At 35.3% G+C, this 22424-nt stretch overlaps 1 pseudogene; it reads left to right on the top strand.

Moving 5' to 3' along the window:
• Positions 1-18491: 18491 nt before the first annotated feature.
• LOC115513088 overlaps positions 18492-22424 on the top strand; it is a 178691-nt pseudogene continuing 174758 nt past the window's right edge.

The following is a 22424-nucleotide window of genomic DNA, read 5'->3' as shown; positions in this document are numbered from 1 at the left end:
ACAACAATAACAACAACAAAAACTGAGCTAGTTTCTGGATAAGACTGAAAAGGAAACAGTGAGTTGAGCTTAACGTCAGAGAAAAAGATAAGGTAAAAACTGGTCTTGGGGTATGAAATCCTTGCCACAATCACTCTTGTTTCAGGGTTAGTGTGTTTTAATTTACAAGATACAGTGCCCTATGCTTCTGTGTAGCCAATATATTCTATCATCTTCTGTCTGTGATGTTTTCATGTCAACACTGATTCATAATGTTCATTTATGTGGATTGCTCAGTGGGTAGCTTATAGAAACTGAAGGTGAGTGTCAGAAGTGATTAACATAGATTCCATTTTTTTGTAAAATAGTGGAATGGCTGGCATGTAAAGGCCGCTGTATTTGTAAAAACGAACACATATATGTAAACAACTGAACTTAGAAAAAAAAACATTGTCCAGTATTTAGACATTATATTTTGGGAACATATTGATGATGATATGCTTTTTACAGTGTACTTATTATGCCCAAGACTGTACAAACAAGTTTTTTTTTCTTTTTTAATGTTTATTTATTTTTGAGAGACAGAGAAAAAAAGAGTAAGCAAGGGAGGGGCAGAGAGAGAGTGAGACACAGAATCTTAAGCAGGTTCCAGGCTCCATGCTGTCAGCAGAGCCCGACGTGCGGTTTGAGCTCACAAACTGTGAGACCATGACCTGAGCTAAAGTTGGGCACTTAACTGACTGAGCCACCCAGGTGCCCGCAAGCAAGTATGTTTGGGGAAAAAAAAGGCATAAATATTCTTATTTATGTATTCACTTAGTTATCTAAGCCTGGATATTTTTATAACAGAGCCTAATATATGAATATATGTATATATTTATAAATTTCATATACATGTATATATGTATATATACACACATATATACACATATATGTATAAATATGTATAAATGTATGTATATATGTATATATATAGGTATATATGTATAATTACATGTATATATGTATAAATTTTGTATTCCTTTTAATAGACACCATCCTGTATGTTAATTCCTAGATTTGCAGACCAAATGTATTAGAATAAAGAAGAGTCACCAAGTTTTGCTTTAAAATGCATTGTAGGGGCGCCTGGGTGGCGCAGTCGGTTAAGCGTCCGACTTCAGCCAGGTCACTATCTTGCGGTCTGTGAGTTCGAGCCCCGCGTCAGGCTCTGGGCTGATGGCTCGGAGCCTGGAGCCTGTTTCCGATTCTGTGTCTCCCTCTCTCTCTGCCCCTCCCCCGTTCATGCTCTGTCTCTCTCTGTCCCAAAAATAAATAAACGTTGAAAAAAAAATTAAAATGCATTGTAATAAATTTGTAGGAAAGTGATTTACAAAGTGGGAACGGGAGATATAAACATCAGTTAGAATATTTTTAATGCAACTGTCTCATCAGAAATTTAGGACATCTAATGTCAGGCATTTATTTAAATAAAGTGGAGGACAATTAATGAGAGACATAGGACATTCAGTTACAAAGCATAAGAGCATACCAAGGTGGGCGTTATGAATTTAAGGAATATTAATATTTTTCGTGTACTGTTAAATCAGAGAGAATTAAGATTACAACAAATTCTATCCTTGTAACTAATCTGGAAATTTTAGAAGTTACTTGTTGATATAAAGTCTGTTAGTGGTTCCTAAAGTAATCATGAGATTACATAAATATGTAGCCTTTGAACTGAAAGAAAATTTAAAATCCAGTAACAAAATTTAAATTTAAATCGACTGACAGTAATTAAATAATGGGGTGCTTGGGTGGTTCAGTCAGTTAATGTCCGACTCCAGTTTTCGGGTCATGTTCTCACAGTTCATGAGTTTGAGCCCCGCGTTGGGTTCTGTGCTGACAGTAGGGAGCATGCTTGGGATTCTCTCTCTCCCCCTCTCTCTGCCCCTCCCCGACTTGCACTGTCTCTCTCTTTTCCAAAATAAATAAACAAGCTTAAAAAATAGTAATGGGATGTTTGTGTTTTCTTCTGATTTTCCTTCTGATTTCAAAATCCTTCTGATTTTCCTTCCTTTGCATAGATTAATATATCAACTACATATCTTTTATTGCAATATAATTGACATATAACATGGTGTTTTAGGTTAACACATTTATATATTGCAATATGATAGCCACCATGGCATTAGCTAATATTTCCATCACATCAAATAGTTATCATTTACTTTTTGTGGTAAGAACATTTAAGATCTCGTTATTTAGCAACTTTGAATAATATAGTATTGGGGATTATAATCACAATGCTATCTATTAGATCCCCAGAACTTACTCACCTTCTGTGAATTTTTTTCTTTCACCAACATTTCCTACGTTTCCTTATCCCCCAGCCCCTGGTACCCACCATTCTATTCTCTGACTCTATGCATTCAGCTTTTTAAGATTCCGCGTAGACTTTTTCTTTCTTTGATTTATTTCACTTAGTGTAATGCCCTCAAGGTCCATCCATGTTATTGGATGGCAGGATTTCCTTTTTTCTCAGGGCTGGAAAAATATCCCATTATATATTTGTATATGTCTACACCATATCTTTTTTTATTCATTTATCTATTGATGGGCATTAGGCTGTTTCCATATGTGGGTTATTGTGAATAATGCTGCAATAAACATGGGAGTGCAGATATTTTCTTCAATATGCTGTCTTTGTTCCTTGTGAATATGTATCCAGGAGTGGGATTCCTGGATCATGGGCTATTTTCATGTTTCATTTTTTGAGGAAACTATTTCATAGTGTTTTCACAGTAGCTGAATGAATTTACATTCCCAACAACAGTGTACAAAGATTCCCTTTTCTCTACAGCCTCACCAACACTTATCTCTTGTCTTCTTAGTGATAGTTATTCTAATAGCTGTAGTTTATTCCATCAATGTCTTTGTGGTAGAGATCTTTGATTTCCTTGGTTAAATTTATTTCTAATTATTTTATTGTGTTTTGATTTTGAATTTTTAAATGAGCTAACTTTATTTCCTTTTCAGATATTTTGCTGATGTACAGAAACACAACTGATTTATGTATGCTGACTTTATATCCTGCAACATTAGTGAATTTATTAATTCCAACTTTTTTTTTTTTGGTGGAGTCTTTAAGCTTTTCTATATGTAAGATCACACACTCTTCACATAAAGACAATTTTAGTACTCCATTTCTGATTCAGATACCTTCTACTGTGTGTGGAGCGTATCATACACCATGATCAAGTGGGATTTATCCCTGGGATGTAAGGATGTTTCAATCTTAACAGAACAATAAACATGACATAGTACACTAATAGAATGAACAATAGAAATCATATGATCATCTCAGTTGGTACAGAAAATATAACTGACAAAATATCACATCTTCTCATGGTAAAAACCTTCAACAAATTGGATACAGAAGGAACATACATCAATATAATAAAGGCCACATATGACAAATCCACAGCTAACATCATACTCAACGGTAAAAGATTATAAGCTTTTTCTCTAAGATCAGGAGCAAGACAAGGGTGCCCACTCTCACCTTTCTTATCCAGCGGGGTACTGGAAGTCCTAACCCTAGGAATTAGGCAAGATAAAGAAATACTTACCTATTGTGTGATATTCAGCCAAGTCTAAAACAGAAACCATTACTCAAAATTCATCTTTACAATTAATAAGTAAATATATTTGATTAATAAATATATTTGTGTAAATTTAAGGCTTCTGGGGTGCCTGGCTGCACAGTTGGTTAAGTGTCTGACTCTTGATTTTGGTTCAGGTCATGATCTCCTGATTTGTGGGTTCAAGCCCCGCATCAGGTTCTCTGTTGGTAGCTCAGAGCCTGCTTGGGATTCTCTTTCTCCCTCTCTCTCTCTGCCCCTCCCCTGTTTATGCTCTCTTTCTCTCTCTCTCTCTCAAAATAAATAAAAACTTAAAAAAAAGTATACATTATACATATGCATTGTCAAGTATAATTAATATGTTAACTGTAAATAATATCTTTAAATTTCCTGTTTTTAAATTAGAAATACACTTAATCTGTCCACATTTGAAAGTGAAGATCTAACTTGAATTTTATCTCCAACGAAACTAAAGTTTTCATATATATCTTCTACATATTTGAAAATTAAAATATACCTTAAATCTTTTTAATACCTCTGTAGTCTTATGAGTCTTCATGAGCATAATGAGGAAAACTTCCTCAATTTATAGCTAAATATAAGTATCATCATGTTTCTTAAAATAATTTATGAAGTTTATATTGTAATATGAATATAACAAGGCAGTAGTTGCTTGAATAATCCTTGATAACATGATGTAATATTCCCTATCCAGTAAAGTTGAAGAAAAACAAAATTTAGGATAAAAGACCTTTGAGTTGAGATGTCAGAATATTTCTCTACTGGATCTACAGGGAGGCACTAAAGTCAATGATTGAATCCAATAATCAAGCACAGAAAGTAAATAGACTGAGTTTAAGGCACTGGGTCTAGGTTCCATGGAAGTACATGCAGAGTGCCTGGTCATACTTCATGGACATTTGAAACTAGAAGTTGCTTTGGGGAAACCTGGATGGTTCAGTCTGTTGGTTGTCCGACTTTTGATTTCAGCTCAGGTCGGGCTCCGCACTGGTGGCTCAGAGCCTGCTTGAGAGTCTCTCCCTCTGCCTCTCCCCTGCCCACATTCTCTGTCTCTGTCAAAATAGATAAACAAACTTAAAAGAAGAAGAAGAAGAAGAAGAAGAAGAAGAAGAAGAAGAAGAAGAAGAAGAAGTTGTTGTTGCTATCGGTTATTGTAAAATCTGGAAGCAGCTTACCTGAGTACATATCCCAGTCTTTTCACTTATTAATTGAGTAACTTTGGGAAAGTTCAATGGCCTTTCTGTGCCTTAGTTTCCTCATCTGTAAGATGACAATAACAGTGCTTCATAAGGTATCTAAGTTTAAAAACCTTAAAAAGCTTAAAAAATATTTAGCACATAGTAAATCTTCAGTGGATAGTGATAATAGTTTTACTGCATTATTATTATTGCTATTGCTATTATTATTTAATAATACCACCTTCTCCTGATTTTCTACATCCAAAAAATACCTATCATTTGAAATTAAAGTTTGTCTAATAGTATCAAGATATTTTTTATTGCTAAACCAATAACACCCAAAAACTTTAAGTGTATACCAGAGGGAGGCAAAGTTGTTTCTCCTGATGACTTCATAGCTCTGTAATTGCTTTCCAGAGACACAAGAGTGTGAGCCTTGACCTGTGAATCAAAGCATAAAGTCGTCCTATTTATTCAATCTTTTATCTAAATGACATGAAAGGATCAATCAGGTAGAGGAGTGATTAAAGCTGTTTCTTTCTGTATATTTACCCAGAGGCAAAATCAATGAGCATCTCCAGTTAATAATAATAAAAAAAAGTGATAAATGAATAAATGATCACATACATTTTGAAGGAAGTATGTCTCTACCTTGAGGTAGTTGTCTGTCAATTATTGATAGACTGATTCCTGTACATGAATATTTTGAAGCATATCCTTAATGCTCCAACTTACAATGCAAACTTTTAAATTTACTTTTGAATAAGAAGCTGTCTTTTTGTCTCAACATTATTAGTGTAAAAAATGTCCTAAAGAAAGGCAAGGAGATCAAAGCATATTGAACTTGTAAAACAAAATAGCTCAAAATGTTATCACTGAAAAGTCTCATTACCAAGTCAATCATGTGAAGGAGTTAACTCTACTTCCAAAAAACTCTTTCCTTTTCCCTAGCGTGGGACTGATTTTTAATATAAGCCCAGTGAAATTTTTACTGTAATCAAAACTAAATGTGATTCATCTCTGCAGGAAAAGATCAGGTACAGTATGGAACAGTAGAAGAAGTGAAAGTGTGTAGTGATAGTTACATAGGGTTCTTCTTTTTCTCTACTTTCATCTATTATAAATTGATTATGTTTTATGTATTACCCTAATAAACAGCAACCTATGCTAAAGATAAAAAAAAAATTCCACATATTATATGTTAAAGACAGCAATTTAAACTCAGATAAGTTTATGGGGCACCTGGGTGGCTCAGTAGGTTGAGTGTCCGACTTCGGCTCAGGTCATTATCTCGCTGTCGTGAGTTCGAGCCCTGCGTTGGGCTCTGTGCTGAAAGCATAGAGCTGTGTCTCCCTCTCTCTCCTCCGCAGCCCTGCTTGTGCTCTGTCTCTCTCTGTCTTTCAAAAATGAATAAACATAAAAAATATATATATAATGAAATAAAATAAAATAAAAAGTCAGATAAGTTTCCGATCATGATTCAAAATATTAACGAATACTTTGAGACCTTGATTTCATTAACAATCAGACCTGAAATATATTATCCTGAAAACACTTTTAAAAACTCATTGTATTAACTTGAGATATTATTTTAGTGTAACATTAATTCATGTCTCATTTTTTCTGGTCCTAATCATTAGAGGAATCTATTGTTATTATCTAGATATTATCTAAAATGCTTCAATTGTGTAGCATTGATCGACTTCATTGGGGGAAAATTTAAAGGATACCAAGGATATAGCAGAAATGATTAGGCATGTTCCACTTCAGGAAATTCACTCCCCAGTGGCTTATGGCAAGCCATGATTTTGGAAACTAATTGCGGCTGAAATAGTCTTCAGTATCTGCAAATTCCTTCAAGCCTTTCAGTCATGAGTATGATTAATGCTTAAATCATATACGATTTGCAATTAGGTATTACAATAAAATTTATTGAATATAGCTATTTTTCTTGAGAAAGTAAACACTGAAGTCATTTTTTAAAGATTTCAAAAGAAAATTAATAGATAAAAAGAAAGTGGAACAACAGAGAAATTGAGTGGGGCATTTTGAATGTTTACTCTGATATTTATCAATCCAAGAAGAGATATCCTCTTGGGATGCAGTATCTTGGTGAGATAAGAAACAAAGATTTAAGACTGAGAGTTTAGACCTAGGGATGTTTTAGTTTCATCCATGAAAGTATATCTCATATGAATAAAAGAAAACAGAGAATAAATCTATCTGGGAGTCCCCACAATGTACAGGCAAAGCAAAGGCTAGATATAAAATTTGGTGATTTGGAGACAAAAATAGGCAATGGGAAAATGGATGTGTCGAATATTAGCAGTGAGAACCAGTCAGATTAGAGAAGCTAGAGAAGATATAGAGGAATCACAGATGATACCAGTTTTTTAGCCATACAACTGGATAGAGAGTGAACAGTTGAGAATCAGTTGAGTTGGAGAAGACATTGGTAGACTGCATTTTGATGGCCACTTTTTTAGTAGAGATAAACAGTACTTTTTGGACATGGTAATTTGACGATACCTATTAGTGACAAATACAATGAAAAGAATATGGGGAAGAATTTTGGTGACTACTGGAGGAGTGAATGCCAGCAAAGAAGACTGAGAAGGGATAGTGAAATAAGAAAAAAAAAATCAAGAATATAGTATCCCAGAAGACAAAGAAAACAGTGTTCATGGAAGGAAGGATGGGGATGGTAATCCTCTAAAATATTGCTCAATATTTACAAAAAGGAAGAGGGAGATTTCAGGACAATGGAACTATTCTGTATGATAATATAATGGTTGATACATGTCATTATACATTTGTCCAATCCCCTAGGTTGGACAACACTAAGAGTGAACTCTGCACTGTGGGTGATAAGGCTGTGGCAATGTAGACTGATCAGTTTTAACAAATGGACCACTCTGGTGGGGGGATGGTGTTGTTAATGGGGGAGGCTATGCATGCACGGGAGCAGAGAGTATATGGGAAATCTCTGTAACTTCTTTTTTTTTTTTTTTTAAGAATTTTTTAAAGTTTATTTATTTATTTTGAGAGAAAGAATGAAAGGGTAGGGGCAGAGAGAGGGAGAGACAGAATTCCAAGCGGGTTCCAGGTTGTCAGCACAAAGCCAAATGCAGGGCTCAAAGTCATGAACCACGAAATCATGATCTGAGCCGAGGTCAACAGTTGGACACTTAACTGACTGAGCCACACAGACATCCCCAAATCTCTGTAACTTCTGATCTATATTGCTGTAAACCTAAATCTACTATTTTATTTATTTATTTATTTTTGAGAGAGAGAGAGAGAGAGAGAGAGAGAGAGAGAGAGAGACTGAGCCATCCAGGCACCCCCCCCCCAAATATACTCTTTAAAAACGCCTATTAAGAAATGAACACGATACATTGACTTTTAGCCTCAGCATGAAGGTGGCCACCTGCAACCTTTTTCAGCAAAACTTTGTGGAAGAAATCCTGCTTGGAGTTGAGTTAAAGATAGAAGAGGAAAAAGTAAACTGCAAACATGGATTATAAACATATCTTTTTAGAAACACTGTTGTGAGATGGATATAGTTTGGAAGAGTTACCAAGGATGTAACAGGTTGTGTTAGATGTCTTTTGAAAATTAAATGTATTTCTTTGGAATGTGACACTGAATAGAAGCTTTCTATAAGGTAGAGGTGAGTATATAAGCGGGTTTAAAAGTATGAATAGCAAACTTCTACAGAGCCCTTAATGTCTGCCCGATACTACTGCAAATAGGCAGGTCCTCTTACCAGTGTTATGATTACTGTTTGCTGTTTTGCTGAGAAAGAAATTGAAATATAGAAATTGGAGACGCTCAAGTTTATGTGGCAGAACTGAGAGTAGAAACAGTTTATAATCTGAGACAAGAACACAAATAAGAAAAGATGGAGAGAGTATCTATTTATTAAATCCAAAGGATTGAGGGGGTCAGAATGAGGTGCAGAGAAGTGCATCTGACCAATTGTAGAGGGACATGAGACTAAAGGACACATCTTAAAATCTGCACCATGAAGTAAATTGAAGGTGCCATAGCCAAGCAAGAAGAAAAGATTCTAGAATGATCAATATAAAGACGGTACTTTGAATTGTAATGGGAATAGGAGCGGAGAGATAAGAAAGGATATATATAGCTAGGGGTGCTTGGGTGGCTCAGTGGCTCATTTGGAGCCAGCGTCCAACTTCGGCTCAGGTCATAATCTCATGGTTCCTACGTTCGAGCCCTGCATCGGGCTCTGTGCTGACAGCTCAGAGCCTGGAAAATGCTTCGGATTCTGTGTCTTCCTCTCTCTCTCTGCCCCTGCCCTGCTCATACTCTGTCTCTGTCTCAAAAAAGTGAGTAAACATTAAAAAAAAAAAAAAAAAGAAGGATATAGCTAAAAAGGAGCTGCAAGACTTGGGGACAGTGTTGATAGTTGTTTATGCGTGGATACTTTTAGAGGGTTACTTTCCTTCAAGTTCCTGGCGTGCATTTACCTAAGACGCGTTCTTTCAAGGTGACTGGCCAGTACACACTGGACTGAAAAATATGAAGCAGAGATATATGAGTGATGCAAGGAAGCTACAAAGTATTGTGGAGCTTCAAAAAAGTGAAGGAGTATATGAAAGCGGAGAAAGTATTCAACGGAAATATTACCAGTTAAAATGGGCCTTAATAACTGCACGAGGATTTGATCACTAGTGAGTAGGAGGAAGTGTATTGTAGACAGAGAAAGCATCTTTAGTACCTCATGAAGCCAATCATTCATCCATTCATTCATTCATGCAATGCATATTCATTGACCTATCAGTGCACAGCACTTTTAAAGTATTGTAAACTGGAGCATGCAAGCAAAATTATAATACCGACATAATTTGCAAGCGTTACACAAAAGTCAATACCTTACAAATATCCAAATGATTATTTCAGACTTAAAAATCACATCCTAGAAAAGTCGGTGCAGTAATATATAAAGCTAGATTTACACTGAAGAACATATAACAACATATATACAGCACACATAGTAGAAATACATTTATTTTATAAATGTAGTCAATATATCCAATATTTGCATGTATTTCAATACACTTTTTTTCAATACACTTTTAATGTATTCAGTTCCCTGAAAAAAATTGTCTTACCTACCTTATGCTTCTTTACTTATAAATATCATTAAATATGTAGTGTAATTTAAAAAAGCTAGATTTAACAAAGTATCTATTTACATGATAATCATTTAACATAAACACATGCTTTTTATTGGGACCCTAGACATTAAGTCTACTTACTATATCCTCCCTGATGTTTGAAACTGATTAATTTCAGCTGAGGTTTAGAAGCAAGTTTTTCCAATTATTTTCATTGTATTCAGTGTTTAATGACTTCAGTTTTTTAAATTAGATTGTTTAATAATCCACAAACAAGACTCACACTGCCTTACAGATATATTTGCTTTCTGGTTTCATTTTACTTAAAACTTTTGTTTTATTGTATTTGACAGCACTTAACAATTAAAGAGACTATATTTTGACCTTGAATTCTTAAGGCAGTTGTATAAAGTGACTCATCGTTGTTTCTGCAGGGAATAAGAACTTGTCTTGATTGCTGATTTGCCTTTTATATCATTTGATATTTTAGTATCTTGACATATTTGTGATTAAAAGTAAAAAAAAATGTGCTGATGTGGAGAGATATACAAAAACAAGTTTTTTTTTTCAACGTTTGTTTTTGATCTGAGGAAAAGAAAAGAGGCTGAAGTTTTAAAGGATAAACTTGTACCTCCCAGATGTGCTAATTATAAACAAAAAAAAAAGTAGCTAATTTTCTATTGTTTAAATATTTCCTAACAAGTTCTCAGGACAAATTAATTGATAAAACTTTAAGGATTATTTGGAAAATAAACATTAAGAAAAGGACAACCTCCATACCCAATGAACAAAAGAAATATTTTGTTTGCTTTTCAACAAACTTTCATTTGTAGAATAGTTTTTGATTTATAGAAAAATTCAGAAGCTATTACAGAATGTTTCTGTATACCCTTCACCCCGTATCCCCTATTATTAACATTTTATAAAATACGGTGCATTCATCACAATTAAGGAACAAATATTGATGCATTATTAATTAAATATGTATTGCCTTTTCAGATTAACTTAAGTTTTACCTGATGTCTTTTTTTTCTTTTCTAAGATCCTATCTAACACACAAATATTTAACAAATATTAAATAAAGTTAATGTAAAATAATATTAATATGCATTAACTTAATCTTTTCCCAAATATTTATGAAGTGCCTACCACATACTAAATCCCATTAGAAAATAAGTGAAAGAATGGTACAAATCTTTCTCTGAAGGAACTGATGCTCATTAACTCATAGGATACATCTAGATGAGATGTTATACAGCATTGAGTCCAATATCCACATTTAGAGACCAGGAAACTAAAGACCAGAGAATTCATGAGAGAACAAATGTCAGAATCTCCAAATCCTGAACCCTTGTTATAGCAGAAGAAAAAACATGTATTAAAAAATAGTAAAAATAAAAATAAGTAGAAAAGAAACTATGATACAAGGGATAATGTGTTATATATTATAAGAAAATACTAATAATGCTACGTATGAATAAAACTTTTTTCATGTAAAGTAATTCAAAAGTCACTTCTACATTGTTTTGAAATCATTACTTTAGCACCCAAAGTGATGTCTTTGGTGTTAATAGAGATCAAGAAGGCACTAGAACTTGAAAATGTATTCAGATTATCTAGTTGTTTAAAGAAATACATCACATTAGCTACCTACTAGAAAATCCTGTTTTTTGTCTCTAAAGGTTTTCCCTATACATAGCTCCTGTCAAAATATTTCACATGTAATCACAAAACCTTGGCCAAATATCTCATACCTGTCTTCAATGTTTCCATTCCAAATAGTTTGCTAGCAACACTTATCAAATATTGAATAAGCAATATGCTAGAAAAATTGCAACACCTTCAGTAATCACCTGTTTCAAATAACATGGTCCCAAAATAGCAGTTAGTAGAATATGTGTAATTTTATAACTAGTGTGCTTGGCAGTAATACTAAAATCAACATTTGGCAATAAAGTTATTTCTAGAAATATGTGTTATTTTTATCAAAAACAATACCTTTATTATGTCTGAAGAATTTCTTATAAGCCATGGATTGGGACAGAAAATATGTAAGACTATGGTAGGCACTTTTATATATGGTGCTAATAATTAATTCTTCTCACTCTTGATTAAATACATTGTTCCTAAGTGTTCAACTCCTGAAGTCATTCATTTCCCTTGGGGAAAGAGAAAATGGCAGAAGGGAACCATGTGTACTAATTCTGTTTCCAGGAAGGCAGCTTTAGAGCCAGATGGATCTTTCTGCCCCCAAGGGCCTTTTCCTTCTTGGGAGAGCTTTCATCACTATTGATTTTTCTTTGAGGAAAAGAAGGCCCCTCTCAAAAATGTGTCCCTGATGCAAAGACCCATCTCTCTGTAGCCACAGTACTTAGGTTCCCAAATTAACACAGAAGAAAATGGAGATTTGTCTGTCTCAGTGGATCCCTTGTGACCATATTGTGACTGTATAGTGTGACTGCACAGTGCATGGATAAAGAAAGTTCTGTTTCAAGAAAGGGAGGAACAACTATGTAAAACAATGACACTAGGTCAGCCAATAAAGGCCAACCAATGTCCTTTGGATTTGTTGACATGGAAAACAACAAAAAGGGCGATTCAATGGCGTGGTGGAGGAGAGTCTATTTGTATTGGGGCTTGGAGGAGACTTGGTAGTGAGAAAACTGACCTCTTGAATGTAGAATGCTCTGTCAAGAATGCTCTCTCTATTGATAGGGTGAAACCATAAAATGTGTTGTTGTTGTTGTTGTTTTCATTTTGGACATGAGAACATATTTAAATTGCAAAGGAAACACTCCAGTTGATTGTAGGAAATTAAACTGATATTCTGTGATTTACCATAAAAAATGAAGTTCTCTCACATGTTTTTAAATGAATAAATAACTTATTTTACAAGCTAAAGATGATTATTAGCTTTGTTAGCGTATACTGGACCTAGTGACTTGTTTCTAATGAATAAAATGAGCCAAGTGAGACATAATATCACTTCCGTAATTACACTACAAAGCTCTGTGACTTCTGCTTGCTAGCTTTCTCTTTCTGGAGGCAATGTGTCTTGCCCTTTCCATACTCTAATGAAGCAAGGGGCCATGTTGTAAATTGCTCTATAGAGTGGTCCATGTGACAGGGAATTGAGGGAGGTTTCGAGACAACAGCTTGTGAGGGACTGACCACATCGGAGGAGCTAAACCCTGCCCATCATCAAGAGACTAAGCCAGAAAGAGGATCCAGTCTAGCCTTGTGATGACTGCAGTTCACAGATTCATGGCTCACAGAAACTATGAGGTTTTAAATGTGTGTTGTATTCTATCGGTAATTTTAGGGGTAATATGTTTCACAATAATAAACAACTAATAAATTGTTCTAATGAAAAACTTATACTAGTGACAATGTTCATCATGACGTGCCGTGATGAAAACCTTTTTTTCCCTATTATTATTAGCACAGAATCAGTTGCCTTGGTCTATGTCACTCTTTCAAGAATCAGGAAAGGAATGAAGGCATAAAAAACTGAGTTGACAAATACCTTCTTTCCAAGGGGTATTTCCATTTAAAAAAAAGAAGCTAGGGGTGCCTGGGTGGCTCAGTTGGCTGGGCGTCCAGCTATGGCTCAGGTCATGATCTCACAGTCCTTGAGTTCGAGCCCCATGTCGGGCTCTGTGCTGACAGCTCAGAGACTGGAGCCCCCTTCAGATTCCGTGTCTCCCTCTCTCTGACCCTCCCCCGTTCATGTTCTGTCTCTCTCTGTCTCAAAAATAAATAAACGTTAAAAAAATTTAAAATATAAAAAAAAATAAGAAGAAGCTAACAGGAAAAACATTTTAAGTTCAATAAATATCATTAAAATTAAATTGCATTGAAAGCCACCCAATCTTCCTTCCAAGAACCAGCCCGCCAACCTTGATGGTGGAACACAAATGTTCCTTGAATTTTTACTAGGGAGTAAAATAATTCTTGGAAGATGACAAAGGTTCTCTTCACTATGACAATGCCCATCTGCAAGTTATTTCAAGGTTCTGAATTCTCATCTCAGTGGAAAATTAATTATAAGAATATCTCAGCTTTTAATGGATTTTAAATGATCTAAAAACCTTTTCTGTATTTTAATATATAATTCTTTTATATTAATAACAGAACAGATATGAGGAATAAACTTTACGAAGCATACAGCACATCAATAACTCTCCATGTATTTGAAGTCTTATGCTTACATTTTTTAATGTATGCTATGAATAAGATTAATTTTCTCATAAGAAGCAATTGCAATCTAGCTGAAAATACTTAATAGAAATTTGTGTTATTTCTTTAGAATGAATGCTGACTAATTTTCCTATTCTCACTTATTTAGCGTAACTCTTTGTTCAAAATTTATCTGAAAGTCATTTTCATAGCAATACTACAAATATTTCCAAGCAAACGATGGTGCTTTGTTTGGTAATCTAAACTGCAAAATTGTTCTAATCAGTGGCAGTGTTATATACAAAAGTTCCAAATAAGTTATGAAACACAAGAAAGCACTGAGGAGTATTTACAGTTAATAACAATTTGGTAAAAAATGTGTTTTTGTTGGATGTTGCATATCTGCAACATTATACCAACAATAAAAGATTTCACCAAAAGTAGATGAAAATAGAATTCCGAGAAATAATTGACTATGCAGTTTGACCATGTACCATTTGTACGTTATTTTTAACATCCAATAAAGTGAGGACAATATAATAATAGCTATCTCAAAGTATTGTTGTAAGGAATAAATGAGTTACTGTAGGTAGAGTGTTTAAAAAGTGCCTGGCACATGTAAGGTGATATAGGCATCATCCATTATTATTTTTACCCTTTCTAGCTGTATAATTATGGTAAGGAAAATACAACTGTGTCATTTGGTGCAAATGTGCATTCAGACATATTAGCCATGAAAATGATGTAACACATCAAAATGGTACATGCTGATCCATGTACAACTTGTTGTATGGTTAACTTAGAGAGTAAAAAATACATGTATTTTATTCAACACGTAATGATGATAGATAGATAGATGATAGATAGATAGATGATAGATAGATAGACGAAAAATAGATAGAAGGCCTAACATACCCCGGAAAATTGTTGTGATAGAGTAGTGTATAAAAAACAATTAAACACTCTTCCTCTTTTTGAGCTTATATTGCCATGGAAATGTATACAAAAGATAAGCAAATAAATACCTCTAATGTATTCCAGATGATCATAAATGTTAACGGATATAGCAGGAAAGAAAGAAAATGAGGAACCGGTGGTAGGAGAGTGGGAAGGAAGACTACAGTTTTAAAGACTGATCAGCAAAAAGTCTTTGAAGAAGAAACATTTGGTCAAAGACAAGGGGGTGAGGAGCAAGCCATGTGGATAAGGAAGAGGGCCCTTCAGACATAAGAAACTGTCCGTGCAAAGGCCCTGAGGTAGAGTGATATCTTGTATGTTCCAAGAAATCTTAATAAAATATTTCACATTATAATTATAATGCGAATATCATGTATAGGTATATATAATATATAACTATAATTTCAGCCACAGTATCTTTGAAAATATAATTGGTTTCCATGAGGATAAATTACTATATGCCGTTTCCACTGCTTAGATGAAACTGAGAAGGACTAACAAGTGTCTTCAATCATAACACATAAAAACCATCCGTAAAGGAGATCAGTCCCAGCTGTATGTATCCATTATTTTCTTATTTGGTTTTATATCAGGTTTTAAAAGCAATATTGATATAGCTATGCGGAACGTCTGGCCATGCGGTTGGAAGACTTAGAGGCAAATCTTATAATCAATGTAAATTTGAATAACTCTCTTCAGACTTAGAAGCTTTAGAATTTTTTTTTATGCATTGTGATCCTAGTTAACATCGAGGGTTGTGGATGTGATTGAGACTTACATGTGAGAATACTTTGTGATCTGTTAGCTGCTATATGAATATTACATGTATATGTGTGTGAACACATGTGTGCTATGTATATGTGTGTGGCACAATTAGATTTTACGGCATCCCAGAAAAATTTCCAGATTCTACTAGGAAATTATATACTATGCGGTTTAAGAGGCCTGTATCTGTAGCCAGACATCCTGGGCTCAGGTCACATCTCTGCCACTTACTCCCTTTCTAATCTTGGACAGGTTTATCTTCTTAGGGCCTTCATTCCCTCACATGTAAACCATTTTCATTAATAATTTAATTAATACACATATAAAGTATTAGTACAGTTAGACCTTTGGTTGGTGTATGATTTGTACTCTACTACTATTAGCTTTTAGTTTGAACAATTATTAGGTACTTCTCTGCTGTGGTTTGCTCAATTTTTCTCAAATATGGCCCTGTTAGGTTTTTCCATTCTCTGTACTCTGGACAATATTTGTATACTTCTTCCATTTCCCAGAATGCTGAAAATGTCAGGCATGACATCAAGGCAGAGAGCCCAGAGAAAACCGGTTGTCACATTCTTGCCCCTGGAAACAATCAGGTTTCTGGGATAGGTGACAACTTCCCCTTTGGGTGACATCAGTGGGCAACACATATTACGTTTGCTTGTTTATCACTGGGTTTTCCCTGGTAGGCGATGAGTTCCTTAAGGGCATGAGTCTTTTTAAATTTATCAGTGTAAACACAGGGTCCTTTTTAGCTACATGAGAGGAGTCAGAGGATTGAAAAAAAGGAGCCAGGCAGGGGTGAGGAAGAAAAGAGTTGGAGGGAGAAGTGGAAATTGCAGAAATTTGCACTCATCTGTGAAGCACTGAAGCGAGAATGAAAAAAAAAATATATTGCTGACAATAATAATTCCCCAAAGGACTGAGGCAGAGTGTGTAAAAAAGACAGTAGGAATTTAAAGGTGCAGTGGTGGTAACGTTAATAGTAAGAGTAGAAACAGTTGGTGTCAGTTTAAAAGGATTAATTGTTCCCTAATCTCTGAGGTCATTGGTGGTCCTGCTTACACTCAGATATGTTTGAAGCAATGGGAGTTTCTTCCTAGTGCTCTAAAAGTCAGCAGGAATATTTAAAATCATGAAAGAAAAATAAAAATTTATTTCTTAGGGAAACTTTGGTGATGTCACCAAATGAAAGAATGTGAAAGGCCATATTTACACTAAGATATCTGGGATATGTCTATCTATCTATCTATCTATCATCTATAATCTATCATCTGTCTATATAAATACCTATCTAAATATCTAAATACCTATAGATATACACACACACACATTATACATAAACAAAACCAACAACAAACCTTCAAGTAAGTTTTGACGTTAGAATCACCAAGTTCATCATACTGGAGTTTCCTTGAAAAAATCTACAGCAATGTAGGTATGGAAATTAATGGTTGACAACATTGGTCAGAAAAACCAGTGATTCTCTTGATTCTCTCAATGATAGATGAAGGAGATAATCTGGTTCAAAACTCAAGAGTTAACAGTTTGGTTTGTTTGTTATTCGAAAGCTTGAGGAAGATCATAGTGTCAAGATGTCATGACCATGAAGACAAGTTACGTAAGAATAATCTTAGATTTAATGGTATTAGAAGTGTTCCGAGTGTTCCGAGCATTCCCTCAGTTCTGCAAAGATATTAAATAATGTGTCTTGTTAAGTCATACAGGACATATTCAATCATCTGCAAACAGCAGGGAAGAGTTTTTTAGTATTATAATGATGATTCATAATGAAGGTATTAGGATGTCTTCAACTTTGATCTCTCTCTCTATAGATAGATACATAGATGCAAAGAAGAAATACAGTGGTGGAATTCTGGGGATCAGACAAACCAGTTTTTGACTACATCTTTATACTAAATTCTCCCATTTTCAATGGAATTCTTTAATATGTAAGTTATTTTATTTGATACAATGAAATATAATTTATAATAGAACATTTAATATATAAAACAGTAATTATGGCTCTTTGAATTTGATTCTAATATTAAAACATCAATACTTATTTCGTTATGAATCCACAGATACTTAAAACAGAGAGCGAAAACCAGTTAGATATTTGTGTATTGACATATGATCTTACATGATTTGGGGGATTGATAAGAAAATTGGAATTTACCAACATCATCACCATTTTAAAAAGAATGTCATAAAAACTACTTAGAGAAAGAAATGTGTCTAGCTACCAAAAAAAAATGCTCAAAAACATACTGTTTCAGAGTAAAATTAAGACAACCTTGTATCAACAGGAACAAATAAAGACATTTTCTGCTATGCCTTGCTACTTGAAAACTTCCACTAATCTATATGCCCCATAAGATAAAAATCAAGAGCTGACGGATGTTGCAGGGTCATGGGTGAGTCTGTAGAACCTTTTGTCACCAGCTTTCTCACTCCTTGGTTCCCAGAGTTAGCCTGGTCATTTGCCATTGCTGAGATCATGGCTCTAAATAGAGGGACCCGCTCTGTGACTCCTGGGTCCCTCTACCTCATGTGTTGGTGTGACCTTGATAGTGCAACAGGCTCTGGACTCCTGAAGCTCTGGTGTGAATTTAAGAAGATTTTGTTTGTGTATGGCATAGAGGATGAATTCTTCCTCTTCTACTATGAATAAAGAACCTAATGTTCTCTCACATTAGTTAACCAGTTACGAGATCCACCAAAAGATCTACTAAGTAGAAGAACCATTGTCTACGATGTCATGGATGTCTGCCTGACCTTATTTTACTTATGGACCTTCCCAACCCCTCTGTTGTCCATTTGGCTTTGCTCGCTCTTCAGTACTTGGCAGCATGCCACGCTAACAGAGAAAAGATGGACGGAGAACTGGCGATGATGCTAAGCTTGCAAAACATTATACAGAAGACTACAATTCCAGGAGATACAAAACTGCTGGCTTCTGAAATGTATGACATTCTTCATGAGGTCTTTCAAGACGGCAGATGGTGTTGGTTTAAAATAAATGAATTCATGTAGAAGGAAAGCTCAGTTTTTGTTTTGTTTTGTTTTGTTTTGTTTTGTTTTGTTTTCTGGGAACTACAAGCAAATGCTCCAAAGCAGTGGTTTTGCACATAGATGGTCTTGGTAATAAGTCTTGGAGAAATCTCTGTGAAGAGACTTTGTTACAAATGAAAGGTGCTATTAAGCTTTACTTTTCAAATGGCTGTTCAAAGATGCATGTTGCAGGTCCATTCAGATTTGAAAGCAGACGCTTTGGCATCAACAATAGTATCAACCAAGGATATGAAGGCTCAGCGAGTTGGGTGAAAAGTGAGATTGGAGAAGAGATGCTGGTCCCAATCTGAGATAAGCCTGTGGAAATAGAGTCCCACAAAGGAGCAGAACAGCTCAGTGTCCCGGGTGGGCTTACTCCTGGAGGATGGAGCCAATTAACTGAGCACAGTTGCAAACTTTGCATACAGGTCTTTTCCTGATGACTCCAGTTTGGGTCTCAAAGACTGCGTGAATCAAGAAGGGTCCAGGTTTCCGTTGTAGTGGTGAACTGTCAAGTGCAATCTGCAACACGTTATCATGAAAAGTTTTTAGATTCCATGATTGCATATGCTGCATTTTACACTTTATTGGACATTTTCCCCCAATCAGTGGTAAAAAGGACAAATGCTACAGGTGGACTTGCTTTGCTTATGAGGGTCTTATAGCAGTTAAGGCAACAGCAACTGCATTTTTTTTGAAATATATTGCAAAATAATAATAGGTAACATAGTTTAAAAAAAATAAGAAAAATAAAACCCACTTCATTACTTCTGTACATGGAATAGTATCTAGAACATAAAAGGTATCTAATAAATATTTATTCTCTAAATACAATTATAGTAAGAATATGAAAATGCATTCATTGAAATAAGTAAGTGCTTACTATGCACCCATTATTATTCATAATGATCAAGAATTCATACAGATGCAAGTGAAATGATTTAGTTTTAATGTAGGAGAAACTTGCATTTGGGCCAAGGGCACAATATATGAATAATACAGTTGGAGGTATCATTTGAGAATTCTTACAGTATGTGATAATAAATCCCAGATAAGAGGAAGGAAAAGAAATTTCTCCAACTATTTTAAACATAACACATTCTTTTTTGTTACAAGTAATTAGGTAATTGAAAAGCCTTTGAAACAGCTAGAGAAGCGGAGTCTAGGCTTGTCCTCAAGAACAATTGCTAAACGATACTACATACAGACTAGAGCAACATGGGAGCTTCCATATCTGCACTAAACAGGAATGGCAGGAACTAGGAAGAATTGTTTAATTCAAGAACATACCACTCTAGTTGTAAATCAAAAATCTGGAAGCTATAGAACTATAACAGCTGTCTGTCACCCATGAAGACAGTGAATGGACATCTGAACACTTCAGTAGAGAACCTAATATCTTCAGCATTGACATTAACTGTAGAATGGTACTCTGTATTACCTTCAACCTTCAAATCTCAGTAAACATACCCAATTGGCAGTCCCTCGTCTCCAACCAAAACTCTACATACTAAGAATTAGGTCCATGGGGTTTAACTTTCCAGCGTATGTATCACAGGTAAGCAGACTGCAAGAAAGTTGAATGGATACCACAGACCAATCCACAAATATATGACGGCCCCACTTTTGATTATTTCTCTCTAAAAACCCTTCGTCCACACTTGTACATTCCAACAATAATGATAACATCAACAACAAATTTCCGTCAAACACATAATAGTCAGCAGGGAGGGTTTCTAAGCTTTAATTATTCATTCTGTCGCATAAAAATATATAGAACTAGGGGCGCCTACGTGGGTCCATCGGTTGAGCGTCCGACTTCGGCTCAGGTCATGATCTCAAGGTCTGTGAGTTCAAGCCCCGCGTCCGGCTCTGTGCTGACAGTTGGGAGCCTGGAGCCTGCTTCAGAGTCTGTGTCTCCCTCTCTCTCTGCCTCTTCCCCGTTCATGCTCTGTCTCTCTCTGTCTCAATAATAAATAAACATTAAAAAAATAAATTAAAATATATATATAGATCTAATTATAGCAAATACATTGTCAATTTCTCGTACACAAAACTGTCACATATTAAATGACTTGTAGTACTAGGCATTGTTTAAATAATTTGATCTAATGTTTAGAAAAGTAAGTAACACTATATATTGGTTGAAGTTACAAACATATTTAGCAGCAAAGCACTCAAGTGGTACAAAATGGGAAAACAAATTATAATTTTTAAATAATTACCATTTGTTTTGCTCTTATACTCCAGGGATGTCGTCTATATAGGTACTAGTGTGATGACCTCGGCCTTGGTCATGACCTCTGTCCCAGGCTTACTTCTCCCCCATGTTGATTGCCCCTACTTGCTTGGAACTATTCTGTGTGCTTAGGATAGGTCATGGAACAAAAATACAAAAAGTGCCACCCTAGTGTAACTTTCACTTGGGAGAAAGATTTAACGAATAATAAAATAAATAAGTAAAGTGCAGGGTATATTTGGAGATGATGTAAAAAAAAAAGTAAAGTGTACAACATGAAGTAAACATGGGGGTGCAGGAGGTGGGACTGGGTTGCGGTGTTGAACAGGGTAATAAGGTTTCAGGGGAGGCCTTACTGCGAAGGTGAGCCTTCAGCAAAGGTAAGTGCTTGAGGGAGTTATCTAGAGAAAGAGAACCCAGGTGGAGGAATAGGTCAAGTAAATGTCTTATGTATTTACAGACAAACAAGAAGGCCAAAATGACTACAGGAAAGAGAATTGAGGTAAGCAGGAGAAGGAGATTAGAATAGATAGCTGTTAGGGACCCATCTTGAAAAGGACTTGAGGCCAGCCAGTATGTGTACTTTGGTTTTTATTCCAAGAGGAATAGAGAGTAAAAGGAGGTTTTTGTTGTTGTTGTTGTTGTTTTTTATACTAGGGAAATGGTCTATTTTCACAGACAAACATTTTTCGGTGATAGCACCTTGATTCCTGATAAAATATTGGAGAATGTGGCTCATAATTAAAGATTTACCTAGCATAACCCTGGTCAAACTGGACTACAGAGTGTTTTCCAAAGGAAGTTTGCCCCTTATACCTGTGCCGTGAGGAAGCAGATAGGATTCATGTTCTTTCTGGGAGACTGGACACCCAGATTATAAAGAAAAATGAGAAAAGAAAAGAAGAGAAAAGGAAAGCATGGGAATGAGGAGGTGGTCTCTTGTGAAGTTGTTTCTTTCCAAACTTTCTAATCAGATGAAAGAAGTGAACGAGGGGCATAGATCATCTGAAGTGTTCTGTGGGGAGCTCTCCAAAATAGAACAGAATATCAAGATCAGGAAGAAATCTTTCTGTCCAGCAGGTCCATTCTTGTCCATTCTTCTGCCTCACAAAATGGAGCCTATCCTGTTGGTTATTCAGTTGAGTTAGTCATTCTAATTCAAGTGAGTGCTATGTGGCCATTTGGCCATACCTAAACTCCATCTTTGAGGCCAGTTTTAAACAGTCATGGCTGCTTAATCTACATTAATCTGACTTCTCATTTCTCAGTTGCTTGTAAATTAAGA

Source organism: Lynx canadensis, chromosome B1 (assembly GCF_007474595.2).
Source record: "Lynx canadensis isolate LIC74 chromosome B1, mLynCan4.pri.v2, whole genome shotgun sequence".
Classification (NCBI taxonomy): Eukaryota; Metazoa; Chordata; class Mammalia; order Carnivora; family Felidae; genus Lynx; species Lynx canadensis.
The sequence above is the reverse complement of the archived record's forward strand: the minus strand, read 5'-3'. Positions and strand labels throughout refer to the sequence as shown.